This window comes from Lagopus leucura, unplaced genomic scaffold (genome assembly GCF_019238085.1).
Source record: "Lagopus leucura isolate 7727_CA_CO unplaced genomic scaffold, USGS_WTPT01 Super-Scaffold_100004, whole genome shotgun sequence".
NCBI classification, from domain to species: domain Eukaryota; kingdom Metazoa; phylum Chordata; class Aves; order Galliformes; family Phasianidae; genus Lagopus; species Lagopus leucura.
The window spans coordinates 36,167,738-36,183,691 of record NW_024962264.1 but is presented as its reverse complement, the minus strand read 5'-3'; the positions used below and the strand labels follow the sequence as shown (position 1 = coordinate 36,183,691).

Below are 15,954 nucleotides of genomic sequence, written 5' to 3'. Positions count from 1 at the left end.
GCCTTACTCTTTTGATTATATTGCAATTATAACATCTTGGTTATACAACACACCATTCAAACCAAGTTGGATTCAGATAGCATCTTTGTTGTCATCTTCATCATAAGCCCCTGGAAAAACCCGAAGCTGAAGCCATAGAGGGCTAAGCCCCAGGAATAGCTGCACGCATGGACAAGCCAGGATGTAGGCAGCCCCTTCAGTCTTGCTCTGTTATGCAGTACTCTGTCTTTTCTCACTGCTCCTGTTCCATACTTTCAACCCCTAGTGGTGATCTCAGTCCCACTCTTTATTTTTTCTCACTTTATTTTGTTGCATAATCTCCTCCCAGGTAAACTGCCTAGGAGCTAAGGAAACAATCATGAATGCCTATTAGTTTTACTTCTACAACACTCCTCCTTGAGTGTATTCAGCCACTTTCACCACCTGATTTCTATTTACAGCTTAAACTCTATGGAGTAGGAGCTTGTTAATGCCCCACATTTTCACAGTGGCTAGCATGTTTGTGATCTAGCTCGTGGCCTTCAAATGATCTTTTTTTTTTCCCCCTCCATCCTTTGCTTATATAATTCATATGGTTCATTAACATGAAATCTTCCACAATACAGAACATCTGTTTTTGTTTTTTTTTCTTGTTGTTGTTTGTTTGTTCGCTTTTCATTTTGGTTACTCTGTGAAGCTGTCATGTCAGCTTCAGGGTGTTTTTTCTAAACTTGATCCTTAGAAAGTTGATGCAACTAGGATGAGAAATCTTTTCAGATTTCATCTTTCAGGGATAATCTCATGTTGGTAAATGGTATTTCCTGATTAGACGCTTATGTTAGGAGAATGTCTCTCTTCACAGTTCCTAGAATCTTTTATATAGTTTTGGAAAAGATAATCCCTGGGTTATTAACGCTTTCTACAGTCCTGTTGAGTTTGGCAGAGTTTTTTTTCCTTATATTTCACAATTTCACCCCCCACTCCCATGTATATTCCCTCGAAACATTTCCTCCATCTGTTTTGCATTTTAATGCTTGGATGAGGCTCTGTGTTTTGGGTGATGTGGTCATTTCTATATAGGGCATTATCTGTTTTGCCTTTAAAAATACACCAGCTTTGCAAATTAATGATTTATAGCCCAAATGCTGCTAACCATCTCATTACTGGTCAAACAATGACTTTTTCTCAAATGTCAGATAACAGATGGTGAACACAATTTTCTTTCCTCTTCTTTAAGAACTACCATTTGAGCTACCAGGGAAGAAATGAGAACAGGGACACACGCTTCAGACTTCAAACATACTTGGTTTTAGTCAGCATTTGCCATTTAAAACCTGACCAGTTCCACTGTTAATAGCATTTTTTTTCCTATTTTGGTTAAAATTTCATACTCCAAAACACTGCACTGTGTAAAACAGAATTAGTTCTTACATAATGTTTGTACAAATGGATACATACATTTTCACCTGTCTGTCCTGCACAGAATCATAGAATTACAGATTGTTTGGGTTGGAAGGGACCATTAAAATCATCTGGTTACAACCCCCTTCTATAGGTAGGGATACCTCCCTCTAGACCAGGTTGCTGAAAGCCCCATCCAGCCTGGCCTTGAGTGCTTCCAGGGAGGGGGCATCCACAACTTCACCAGGCAATTCACAACCTCAATGAGCAAATTAATACACTACAGGTAATAGAAGTATCCCAAGCACAACTCTAGAAAACTATGGTTTAAAGCAGATATGAAACAACAGATTTGTGGGTGAAATTTAGCTCAGATTAAGCCCTATCTGACTTGGAAATCAGTGATGCTTCTGAGGTATTGACACTTGAAAAGATGTGTCCTGTTACAGGACAAACCTACTCTATGCAAGGTGATCAAATAAAATGGTTGTTACCCTTCACCCTCTCGGCAACCTTCGTTTTGATATTTGTGTTTTTACCTGGATTCATGAAAAGCGTACACTGTGTACACAGTGTATCCAGCTGGAATCACAGTCTATAGAGTGGCTAGACAGGAGGGTCTGTTGTATTTCTGAGTGCTTCCAGCTTGGCCCAACTGGATGATCAGATTAAAGGTGCATTTCTTCTAATTGAAACTGTAATCTATCATGAAATCTTTAGGAAAACTGCAATCGTCCCAGCATCAAGATCTCTGATGATGTTTTTAAGTCTTTTGTTTGAATACAAGGTGAATGATTACTAAATATTAGATATATTTATAAGTAGTCTTGACCTTGATAGTAACTATTTTACTGGGGAAAAAAGTAATTTATTATGACAATAAACACTAAAAAATATGCCAATGATTATATAGTGGAAGATATCTTAATGTATTAATGTGTAAGAATAAAATGATAGATCACTCCTTCCTAGGAAACATGTACTATTGCTGCTAAGATCGATAAGATTCAAAGAGTAAATGAAATACCCCAGAGAGATGAGAACCAAAACTGAATAGATAATTCTGTATTCATTTACCTTTTCTGATATATTTTCTCAGTTGTTTTGTTCAGACTATAAGGGAAATGTTTGCTTTGTTTTTATAGTTAGTGCGGAGATTTTCACATACCTTCTCATTTTTATAGCAAAAATATGTTTTCGCTTTAAATGTACCCACCTTCTCTATGTCTTGAATAAAAGCCTTTAGGAATAATGAAAATGTTCTGTCTCATTTTTGAGCAAACTATGGCAGTGTCTCTCGATCCCTTCTATTCTAAAACTTTCCATTAGTGGAATCTGAATCTCTTCTTTGCTACCTTGATGGAGAAGGACAGGAGAAGATTTAAATTTCTTTAAGTAATTTAAATAACAGCAGCAATATTTCATCCTTCTCAGCTGCCTTGGCCAAGGTTCATTCTAATGCTCTTCCAAATACTTTTATTCTCTCCTGCATATTTAGCTGAAGCTAGCAGATGCTTAGCCTGCATGTCAGCCCTCCAGGGATGGAGCCATAAATGTCTTCCTCAAAACTGCATTGAGTACCATTCCCCTTGCAGCAAAACTTAATGTCTTCACATAGGAATCAAAAACAAATGAGGCCCCTTACTAAGAAGAACTCAAGTTATAGTTTACTTTCTTATCCTTGCTTGAACTCAGCCTTCTGCAAACCTTAAAAGGCTTTCACTCTTTAAAATTCATGTATTCTGTGGATGGTGCTTCTAGCATCTTCCTGACAAGGATGAAAGGCAACAGGGCAAAAACAAGCCCTGAACAACCATTTTATTTGATCACCTTGCATAGAGTAAGTTTGTGACCAAAACAGGGCTTTCTGTTTTCGTTTTTTTCCATCCAAACTGAAGGCAGACAGAATAAATTCATTGGATAGAATAAGTCCAATGTTTGTAGAATGAACTGCCTAAATGAATACCATATTAAATTGCTGAAACTAGAGAGTTAAGTTTATAACAGTTGATATATGACTGTGTAAGAATGGTGATTTTAAGAATTTTATCACTGCTTCTGAGTTGGGGTAGAGCTTACAATGTATCAAAAAGCAGAAGATAAATGATTTATTATTTATTTATAATTTGTCCTGAAAACAGAGTTTGAGCTGATCATATGCTTAGTGAGAATCTGATTCATGATTTCTGCATGGCTGGGCTTAGCAGCACTCAGTGTCTGTTACCAGCTCAGTATTGCAGTGGATGCTATGAATAGCATTCCAAGTGGAAAAAAACAACAAACATGAATGATATGTCTTGAAGATTGAAAATCTACTAAGGAAAACTGACTTGATGAAAACGTAACAACATTTTCCATTCATTTTTGTAATATAGATAAATAGGAAACTTGGGAAAGAAAGTTTGTTTTGTGAGACTGGATATACTGCTAATAATGAGGAAAAAAAGATTAATGTTATATTATAAATATCAAATACCAGTTCATAATATATTCAGTTTCCTTCCATTGATTAAAAAAGGTATTAAATGAACTTTAAGGCAATTATGTCAACTTCTATCACCAACAGCTTGAGTACTGAAAATGTAAGAACTTTATTTCTAAATTCTTTTATATTTAGAGTTCCTCTGTTATGTAGAGATGCCCATCACCTTGCACATCTGCCACTCAAATTAACAAAACCCAGATTCCTCATGATATGATCTCAGTTTGGATCATTCTGAGAAGGTACACTATATTTATACTTATTTATATATAGGAACTGTGCACATAAATGAACAAAACTATGTTTGTGTATACATCTATATATTAAAAATACATTCTCGTGAATGTCAGGATGATGAGCTGACCACATGCTTGTTCCATTCATTCACTCATTTTTCATGCTAGCTTGTCTCTGAAATAACAAGGCCTGAAATGAGAAAGGAGTAACTTCTCTAAATCTCAAAGTACTATAATCCTGGATTTGAAAAGTAAAGTGGTCCCATTACAGCAGATAATTGTAATGCTGGAGAATTAGGTCAGAGCTGCAGTTCATCTCAGCACTGCTATCAACAAATGAGGTCAGGTTTTGCTGTCTTTTATTGTGCTGCTGCTTTGAAAGAAAAGACCTTCTCCCTGTATTGACAAGAGTACCACAATTCCCAAGCAACAACACTAGTAAAGATAAGAAGAGAAATTAAATCTCTGGTCTGTCCACTCTTAGATACCTAGGATCTCCTCAAAGAGTGAGCTCGTGCTTGCACTCAAAGCTCCCTTGGTACATTCCACCAAACACATGCACAAATTAGATCAATCTTACAATGTCCTTTCTAGCATTTCTCATAAAATTGCATATATTCTTGCAATTAATTAGCATACAGCATGCATTCTCAGTGTAAAGAGGGATAAATATGCAGATTCATCCATATTATTTTCTATCATTGCTCATGTAATCTATGGAACTACTAGGAAATGAAAGGAAATGAAAATAAGAACATGAGAATTTTCTGTAACCATGTTTATGGAATGTAGTCAAGAAGGAACTTTTTGCAGCTGGTATATGCAGTGTAGCTACAAAAAAATACAGCTTTTCTATAAACTATCTACGATCCCTAAGGAGACCTCAGGAAACAAGTTACTGCGATGCAGATTTGCATGGTTCCCTGAAGAATACTCCACTTTCACAAATCCTTCCCTAAAGAGATTTAGCTTTTCAACAGTTTACGCTCAAGTACAGTTAATTTTGATGGCCCCTGCATACTTTCCTTATGCTTACAAGTCTAGTTTAGATTTGGTATTGATTAGCAAATGAGACTCTATTCTGGCTCCATACTTGGTGAACTACACTTACTCTAGAGCTGTTTTCATCCTCTGTGCAAGTGGTATGCTTGAAGCATGCTGGTCTTTCTGAATAAGCTGAAATGTGAAGACATAGCCATCAAGCAGACAGTTGAGGATTTTGCTGTCAAGTGTTAGAAGCATTGAAGTAATACACAAACAATTGAGAAGAGAAGGTTGCAAGGTGACCTGATAGTGGCCTTTCAGTATCTAATGGGGAGCAATAGGAAAGAAGGGGACAGATTCATTAGCATGGTCTGTGGTGATATAACAAGAGTAAATGGTTTCAAGCTTAAAGAGGTTAGATATAGGTTGCATATAAGGAAAAATTATTTTACCGTGAGGGTGGTGAGGCAGCGGAACAGGTTGTCCAGAGATGTTGTTGATGCCCTGTCACTGGAGACTTTCAAGGCGAGGCTGGATGAAGCCCTGGGCAATCTGATCTAGCTGTGGATGTCTCTGTTTGTTGCAGGGGAGTTGGACTAGATGGCCTTCAGAGCTCCCTTCCTACTCTAAGGATTCTATGATTCTATAACTTGCACCTAATACTGTTGATTTGAATAGTAAGACTCATTTGCAAGAACACAGGTGAACCACTGCTACAATCTTGTTTGCAAACTTTTACAAATACTTTCTTTTTCTTAAAAGCAAGTATTAGGACAGATATTAGTATCTATGCAATAGCCAATGGTCTGTAAAAACCTGATCAGCTTGTGCTAGGAGTGAGCCGTTAATTTCTTTTTGACTAAAACTGCTTACTCTGTGATCTTGTTTGAAAATATAAAAGCCCGCAGTCAACATTTTTAAAGTTTCGTATTTTGACAATGCTCTAGATATATACATCATGTATTAAACAGGTACAGAGGAAATCTCTTAAAACAATAAAATATAAATGAGTCATTTGGTGAAAGCAATGCAATTTTTCTGCCAGATGGATACTTATTTTCCTTTTTTTTTTTTTTTTTAAACGCAGAGATAGAATAATCTAATCAACCTTGCAAAGGGGAATTGCTATGAAAATAATTCATTTAGCTGATGCTTCTCACTTTTCAAAGTGACAGACTGATGACGGGTAATGCAAGAAATATTTAGTATTATCACTTTCCCTTTACTGTAGGCAGATTAGGCAGAGAAAGGCCATATCTGTAGCCATTCCCTATTTGATGGGGGGATCGTTCTACAAAAATGTTACATAGGCTTCTCGATACAAATGAGCCAATACTAAATTGTCCATATAGATTCCAAAATTGTGTCTGAATTTCCTAATCTTGAGAGTGTTGATCAGAGAAGAGTTTTGACATAAAGAAAAAAAAATAACTGAACAAGTAAAAACTAACAATAGTAGGGAAGCAGGCTTGTTTATCTATTTGCCTTAAGCAATTTGGGAGGAACTACCAACAAAATGACAGCTGCCACTAGTAATAATCATTGCATGTGAGGTACTTCCTGGAAAAAGACAGATGGATTAAACCATAAAATTACAGAACAATAGGTACACGTCTTATCTGGTATAGTTTTTTTGGTTTTCTTTTCATTTCATTGTATTTGACCCTTTTACAACAAATTTAATTTTCTGTATTCAGAAAACCATAATTATTTTTTTCTACAGCTTCAAAGGTTTTTTCCCTTCTCTTTTCCCCAGATATTCTCTTCCCTTCTCTTCCTTTTTTTTTTTTTTTTTTTTTTTTTTTAATAATGTAAATACTAGAAGGACTGCAGCAGCCATACAGCTGCTGAAATTTGCTGCTTGTTTGTAGAAGCTATAAAGTAAGAGCATAAGAAATGCAAATCATCTTGACAACCTCCAACAGAACAAATGAAATTGACTCTGTCTGGGACAGGGAAAAATTTAACACTGAGCCATAAAACATAGATTACTGCTATTTCAGGTAGAATAGTATTTTCATAGCCACCACCTGACAGAACGGATGTTCCCTCTTACTGTTTGCTGTGTCTTGCTCAGGAGATAAACACCATTCCCACATTTCTTATTGCAGGAATCAAAAGAAAAGAAGCAGTGGTAAAAATGGAACAAGTAAATCTCCAGGACCACTTCATGTTGGAAGCAAAAGCATTACATTTTCTTGTGCTGAATGCAGCACACTCACTGTGGCTCTGGACAACATTCTGGCCTCTAACACTTCTGCAGATATCTACAATATGTGCTTAAGTCTCAGTCAAAGCAGTATTTAGATATGTGCTGGATTTAAATATGGAAATCAATGCAATAAACTGACATTTCATTCACCACTTGTACACTCACCTCTGTTCTTCCATATAAAGATCGCCAATTTATAACATTCCTGATATTACGTAATCTTTTTCACTTACCCTCATTTTGCATTATTCTCAACTATAAATGTTTTTGAACATTGTCTACAAGCTGCATGCAGAAGTTCCCTTTAACTTTAGGCTTCAGCAACTCAGCTTCAAATACTATGGAAACCAGGAAGCCTAATAACTCTTGACAGTTTACATAAACTCAATAGCTATTCCACTGAAATCTGATGGGAAATGTTGCAGTCCTAATATTCAGATCACTACATGAATTAAACAAGGATTTGATTCACTTTCTAGAAATAATTATTTTCAGTTTCATTGAAAATGCACAATAGCCAATTGCCTAAAAAAAACCTGGAAATATAGTCAACTCAATTTTTAAGAACTCTTTAGTTGAGGAGTTATTCCCCTCCCTCCCTCCTTGATCAAATTAAGGGAAATCTTACAAGCTTGTGAATCACTATTTTAGTTTCAATTTAGATCACTGATTTAGCAAACTCTTTCAGTTTAAAATACATGTTCAAGTAATTTCACCCAACCAAATGCAAAATACTTTCCTTCACAGCTGCCCAAAATAATACAGGATTTGAGCTCTCTTAACTCTTACCCTCCTAACTCGAAGGGGAAATTATGATTGCATACTGAGAGTCATTACGATGATTCCAGCCAAGTTAAGAAAAATCCCACTAGTTTTACTAGTCCACACTGACACTTTCCAAGCAATAATGGAGACTCCGGATCTTTCTGTAGATAAGACTTTCGTAATGAAGCTGAGGAGAACTCTGTGCTGTCCTTGCTCAAGCGTACAGATAACCATTTCAAACTGCAGCATTTCATACCTAATCCAAAGTCTGCAGAACTCAGTGCAGTTCTATTTACTGCAAATTGTTTGCAGTAGGAAAAATGTTTGTCTAAGCCAGCAGGAAGAACCTGCTTTTATGCAGTGCTAAGGCATTGCTGTAGAAAAGCATAACAGAATCTTTTGAAGATGTAAAGCTTCATTTTGACCCTAGACCACCAATTAAACAGGAGCTTCACCATATGTTAGTAACGCAGGATCTGAGCTTAAAATCTGTGAATGTCTCTGCATCTCTTACCTGTCTACCAATTTCTTGGTATTTTGCCTGAATAGGCCAGCTACGTCAACTACTCTTTATACTAGGAATCACTGACTCCTTTAAAAAACTATCATCACTCCCAACTTAAACTCTCACACTTTCCAGGAAAGAAAACACTTGATTAGATGCAACATATGAAAACAATATTAGAATACTGTTTCCATATGCAGTGAATGCAAGTATCTGGTAACTTTCACCTATTACAGTTCACTTCCTTGGACATTACACTTAATAGTACCAAACCCTACCTCACTGCCTGGAGCTTTTGTTGTGTTAAGATGCAGCTCTCCCTCTGTAGCTGGGATCTTTTTGCTCCTGCATTTGCCAAACTTTTGCTTTAGATCTGAAGTGGGCAGTCAAAGCCAGCAACCCATGTTATGAATAGGAGATAAAGATGCTCAGATCTGACATTTGTTCACCAGCATTTTCCTAGTAGTTTCACAGCAAGACAAATGGCATGTAACAACAATTTCCTGTACTTACTAGGAAATTGCCAGGCATCTTTTTTTCCTCTATAATTTTGTACAACTGCTAATACAAGAATATGTACACAAATCAAGCATGACAGTTACACTGATGTAACCTAAAACAACACTCAAGCAGCTCCTTAAAACAAAAGTAAATAATCAAGGTATATGTGATAAGTGCTGAAGGATATCTTCTGCCTCCAGATAGATCTCCCTTCCCACTGTATCTTGTAGGTTTTAAGAGTTCTCAGTACTTCCACTGTCATGGTTCATTTTCAGCATGAGTGATTCATTTTACACACAAGGAAATCAAAGGAACAAGAAAAAAAGGTAAAATCATAGAAAAAGATGCAAGTGTATGTGTGATGCTGTAACCACTCTGGAAGCAAAAAAGGTTAAGTTTCTTTAATGTTTTATGTATTTAGTAAATTAAATCCCTTTCTAAACAGCACACCTTTTGTGATACTTCACTGATACTTCATAATAAACTCTACTGCAATATCTGAAAAGTATGCAACTGTGAAAAAAAGCACTTCTATGATGATGGGATGTGTGAGGAATACACTCAGGAACAGACTAATGTTGTAATGCCTTTGTATTAAGTGACAAGACAGCCCATAGCAGACTGTCTGTGCAGCACTTGCCACCTGATATCCTGAAGCGTGCTGCAGAAGCACTGGGAGAACAGAAGTCGGAAGCTTCTGTCTCTGTACCTCATGGTGCAGGAACATGATGATATGCAATTAAGCTAAGGGTGCGAAAATCAAAACTGACACAAAAATATCTCTCCATAGTAACTAAACTGTGAAACTCAGCGTTACCAGAAGTCGCCAAATCCAGCAACAAAACTTACAAGGAGGAATGCAATATTTATAGAGTTATCAAGATTATCACATTTTCGTGCTATTAAATGCCATGTAGAGTGATTTAGGCGAGTATGTAACTACTGGGAAATACAACAACAGTCAGCATGGAAAGTTATAGGTAGGTTCTTGCATCTTGTTCTGAAGTACCTGGCACAGATGCTGTGACAGAAAAAATGGAACTGAGTTCTGAAATTATATAAATAAGAGGATAAAAATATTGCATATTTTTCCCTAATATATACATTTAATTATTATCCTTACTGCATCAGTCCAGCTATGTAAAATGCAACTACACAGAATATTATTTTATTTTGATAGCTTATTGACTAATACGGCTTAATTTAGAGATTTCATACTTCCATTTGCAAAAAAACAAACAACGTAACGAAGACTACTAAGATTACTATTAACAACAAAAACTGACAGCCATTTGTGTGTGCTCATGTGTGTGCGTGTTATGTACAAGAAACACTTTTCTTTCAACACCAGAATTTTTACCAGATCCTTTTTTATTTTGTCATGTGTCAATTTAATTGCAAACATAGTGTGCACGTGTGACTGTGTGAAAATAATGGTAACAGATGGAAAAAATGTATACTCTCTCTTCCTAATGTTTTCCCCAGTGCCCTATTTAGATTGCTATCTAATATTTCTTTAGTCATGAATATTGTTGTTCTAGCATAGCCATCTTCTGTTGTCTGTTTTCACTTACACCATTCTTGGGTTGCTTTTTGAGCATTTTTTTTAATAAACCCAGTTCAACTAGTAACTCATCACATGCAGATCAGCTAAGTGAGAAAAAGAAAAGGTCAAGACAATCAGGAAAATTCTTAAAGAGGATTATTTTAGTGCAATCAAGAACTTCACTTCTACATCATTACCATTTTCTGTTTGAAAGTCATGCTTTGCAATCTCCTATTCCTGAAACACCTTAAGAATACATTTAGTTTTTTTAATCATGGGTTTAATATATTGTAAAAGCTGTCTCAGAAGCTTAATACTAGACATTTCTTCCACTTTGACTTATTACAGTTTGATACATTCCTTTGACAAAGGCTTGTTCAGCTTGGAGAAGTGAAGATTGCGAGGAGACCTCATTGCTGCCTTCCAGTATTCAAAAGGAGATTACAAATAGGAGGGGAATCAACTTGTTACAAGGGTAAGCAGTGACAGGACAGGGGGAATGATTTTAAGCTCAAGGTTTAGACTGGATATCAGGTGAAACAGGCTGCCCAGAAAAGCTGTGGATGTCCTATCCACTGGGGTGTTCAAGGCTACTTTGGATGGGGCCCTGGGCAGCCTGGTCTAGTATTAAATGGGGAGGGTGGTGGCCCTGCTTGTGGCAGGGGGGTTGGAAATTCATGATCCTTGAGGTGCCTTCCAACCCAAGCCTTTCTATGATTCTGTAATTTTGTGACCTAGCTTAGATTCTATGCTATTAATGAACTTCCCTCTGAATCAAAGTGGAGTGGGAGCATCACAAAGTGAAGGCAGGCTCCAGAATGCATTTTTTTGCACAGTGCTTTATCCTCAAAAGTTGGAACAGAGGTGCACAAAAATTATATTTCTATACTCAATTTACTCTTAGTGCTGAGGTAAGCTTTTCATTTCTGAATACTGTGCCAATTAGGCTCAAGCTTATTAGCAGTCATTCTTACTTAGAGATTACATTTTACTTACAGTAAATTCAGCAGTCTAGAATTTGTCCATTTACTGCTTTATTTCTGGCTAGTAGAAGAGTATTCCAAGTTATTGAGCCAGACCTTCACATTTACAGAGAAGTTTTACTCAGTATTCAATATGACTGGCAAAATGCGCCCTGAAAATAATTATTCCAATTTTATATTTTGGAAAATAATAAGTTGTGTTTCTGCATTAAAATTACCAAAAACATATGCTTCACTGTTTGCACACACAGACATTCACACTGCTATACAGACTTTCTTAAAACTGTAGCAGGCCTCTTGGATGATTTTCCCTAACTGAACACACAAATGGGTTAAACAGCAAATTTAGGATTAGAAACAAAGATTTTTCAATTCCAGCAGAGAACTGAGAAAGTTCAGTAACATTAAAAAATAAGTAAAACATCTATTGCCAAAAATAACAATTATTCTAAAAACAACAAGCTTAAAAGTTTTAGTTATATAGCAAAATTAAAGCAAAATGGGTGTTAAAACCAAACAGAAAAGCATTTATGTCAATATATTTCTTTGAATATTTTCAGCAATATTACCTTTCCTTTAGGGGCACCCTGAGAAGCTTCAGCAACTGTAGCACAGTATGTATAAGCCAAGGCTGAGCTTCTGTGTCACTCAAGAGTGACGGTAGTTGAACATAAGGTGAAATCAGCTAAGAAAGCTTTGAATCACATCTATTCCCTCTAGACTCTAATGCTGTTTCAGCACTGAAGGCTTCTGTATTTTGATGGCAAAATCAACACGGTTTGGGCTTTTCCAGGTATTCACATACAGCCTTATATGTTCCCCACGGTCTCTCTTCTCTGAAATGTAGAAACAATAAACAGCAGAGAAATGGTTTGTGAAACTTTTTTCTCATGGATGACTTTTCCTTTCCACTTTATTTCAGCAGTTTGTGATTCTGCCATAACTTTGTTAAACTTTTCAGGTCCCAGGTACTTCCACTTCAGCAAGATTCTGTACAAGGGAAAAGACGGTATTTAGACTGACTTTGAATGTCCTTGCAGCTGTGAAACGTGGATGGCAGTGCTGCTGGAACAAACTCTCTTGTGAGGTTTCCTGTACTTTCTGCTTGCAGTATTGCCAAGAATATTCGTAGGGCAGCTTTTTCACAGTAACTTGGAATTTCACACTCAAGATGAAAGTAATGCAAAGGCAAATGAGAGGCAGAGGTTCTTTTTTTTTTTTCAAGAAAGAATATGTCAAGTTAGCTGTGTTAAATTCAAGAAATAAGCACCTTTAAGGAAATGAAAAGATTCTCTTTTTTTCCCCTTCCCTTCACCAACTAATAATTTCCTACGTAATATTTCTTTTTGCTTTTCCCTGCCATCCACCAACAGTGGCATAGAAGTTGTTTCTACTTTATCTGCTATTTATTTACTGGCATTCACAACTTCTCTGAAAAAAGGTTCAAAATCATCCAGTCTGTAGATTTCATAGTGCCTCTGGATCTCCACTTGGAGGTAGAAGTAATTGAAGTGGTGCAGTAGCACAGCTCGCTTATGCACATTTGTACACGGACTGTCCCATCTTGGCCTGTGAAAATTAAGTCCTATAGGACTTTATCCTCTATGTGTTTAAGCACTCCGCATCAGGTATTGTATTGTATTTTAACCACAAAACAGGAAACAGCACTGCAGTTCTGCTCCTCGCTACCTGTAGCAACCTACCAAAACAGCTTCCATTCTCTGTGAGTGAAATTGCTCACTTGAGAAATATTTTCGTCTTCAGCCTCTCCAAGGACATCTGTTTAACTTATAACTTTTTTAAAAAACACCTCTTTGTCAGCAGCTGAAGAACAGGAGATGTGTTAAGAGATGGTTGCGTGACTGCTCCTAAGCTCTTGCATGCACTGTGCCTCATGCCAAAGAGTTACAGCACTTTGGTCCTGCATGCAATATTGTTTGTGGCATAACCACAAAGACAGCTTCCAAGCCCTGTAGATTTAATGAGTCTGAGCACACTTTTCACAATCCAATGTGTAGCAGATAGAATCTGAGACAAAAATTCAAAGCTTCATTTTCTAAGGACCACATGGATAGAGAGGGCCTAATGCTAGTGACAAACACTCAAAGGCCTTAGGAGAAGACTTAGCAAATTTTTTAATGGAAAAGTAAAGGTTCCTGAATTCTAGGATAAGGTTGCTTAACACACTCTTAACTCTTAACATTCTTAACAGACTCTTCTTGCTGCATACTTTGCACGCTGTGCTAATATCATTAAGATATTGCTTGCAAATCTCTTGGCTTATCTTTTATTGCCTAGCACTAGAAACACACATAGACAGTAACTGAGAATACATCATGTTTAACAGTCATCTACTGATGGTGTAAAAATTCAGATGAATTCTTTTGCTGTTTGGAGGTCTTCCTTCAAACAAATGCAGAATTGAATGAAGCATCAACAGCTCTTCTGCTTCACAGAAACCCATTGCAACTGTCCAGCAAATGATGTACATTTTTCATAGGCCAAGAGTGTAACGCCACAGTCTTCATGAAGAGAACTCTGCAGATATCTTCTATCTCTTGCTTCTCTTATCCTATTATTCACCATCTCATATCCTAGAAGCGGTGAGGTCCAGCTGAACAATTCTAGTAACATGAATGCCTTTGCCAAGAGCTGACATTTTTCTCCAAGAGGTTAACAGAGCTGGTTCCACATTAAATACCAGCTTTATTCTCATGCTCCTCAGGTGCCTATTCATTATAGGAACTACAGCTAAACTTCTGAGAAAAAGAAAAGAAAGAAGTCACAATCTCAGTATTCATGGAGAATAGTAAAATAAATATATTACTTTTCAGGGAAGGACACAGTTTGGGAGGGAATGGGAATGAATCACAGTGAATCATTTTCACTCACTGAATATAGTACAGAAATGGTAGGGGGAGGAGAAGGGAGGAGTGTGAAGACATTTGCCTCTGCCGTTTTCTAAAGTAACAGCTAAAACTTCTTAGGACTCCTTTAAAGGCTGTATGAAATGTTTAGTGTGGATATACTTCCTGTGCAAACACAGTAAAGGGACAGCACACAGGAAAAAAAAACAAACAAACACACAGGCTGATTTAACAGTGGCAGGGAGTACTAAGATGACAGGCTTTGGGAAATAACATCCAAGGTCTGAGTGTTGTGCTTAGACAGAAGGATTGTACAAATCAACCTGCTAAATTACAAGGCAGACAGACCAACACAATTCAAAGGTAATAGAGAAGTGCTACAGTCAAGCACTTTCAAAGTGCGCAGGAAGGATTCTCTATCTTCTGTCAAGCAGAATTTAATGGAAGACAATTCTCTCTGTGCAGGCAAAGAGAATATTGGTATCCCCACATAAACCCATATTAGTATATATTCTTATCTTCTGCATGGGATAGCAATGGCTATGGAGCTGCTGTGTTGGCTTAAACATATTGATACAAAATCACATCAACAAATTAAAGGTGGTATAAAACATTGAACGGGACTAAAAAGTACAAGCTAACTGACCATGATGTAAGAGTAGAGAAACTTCTCACCTAAAAAGCAAATGTCTTTATTTAATGCAAGTATACTATGCATGTCTTGCCAGGATCAATTTCTGTACAGTACAAGCTAACTATGGGAAAGAAGAAAATCTCTTTTTAAGTTTTATTTTAAAACAATACTGATTTTAATTTAAGAATTTTATGAGACCATCTGAATAAAGTATGTTTTGGTGAAAGTAACCTTGGTCATTCTGGAGAGAAAATACCTTCAAGAAGATAAAAAGGGAATCTGGCATATTCTAAATTAGAGTTCCTTCCAAGAGAATGAACTTTTGTTTTTCTTTTTCACAACCAGTGCTATGTGTATGTCTGCACTGTGATGACATGAACAAAAAGATTATGATGAAGACGGATAAGAACTGAAATTTGAAGGGATAAAAGTGATGAGAAGACCAGCACGTAGCCTAGGATTTCCATTATGAGTTTTCATACATTTCCCCAGTTCTGTAGTTCTTGGATGAAGAAATAAAGGCAGCTCTCTCTGGAGAGACTGCAGAAATTTCTGTAACATCAGTTAACAGTGTTTACCTAAGTCCATTTTTCACTGACTCATCTCCACACTGAACTGCTACAAGTTGGCCTCTGCTCAGGATGACAGCTTGGCAGGAAGCAGATTCCTCTCTTTGCTCAAGGTCTTAGTTACTCGCTAGGGCCAAGTTCTCTAGCAAAGCTGGAAAACGTGCCATGAAGTAAAACTCAGTTTGTTTTTCTTTTTTTTTCTTGGTCATAAAAAGAAGTCGTTGCCCTGCACAACAGAAGATGCAAGTTAGGACAGTGCTATGATTCAGAACGGGTAGGCAGAAAAGTAT

At 36.9% G+C, this 15,954-nt stretch overlaps 1 protein-coding gene across 2 annotated transcripts in view; it reads right to left on the bottom strand.

Annotated features, from left to right (window-relative positions):
• ARSJ (arylsulfatase family member J) overlaps positions 1-15,954 on the bottom strand; it is an 85,727-nt gene that overhangs the window by 20,241 nt on the left and 49,532 nt on the right. For both annotated transcript variants that reach the window (XR_006178739.1, XR_006178738.1), the window contains exon 5: positions 12,164-14,353. The gene's annotated coding sequence lies outside the window, so the exon portion shown is untranslated. The remainder of the gene's footprint in view (positions 1-12,163; positions 14,354-15,954) is intronic.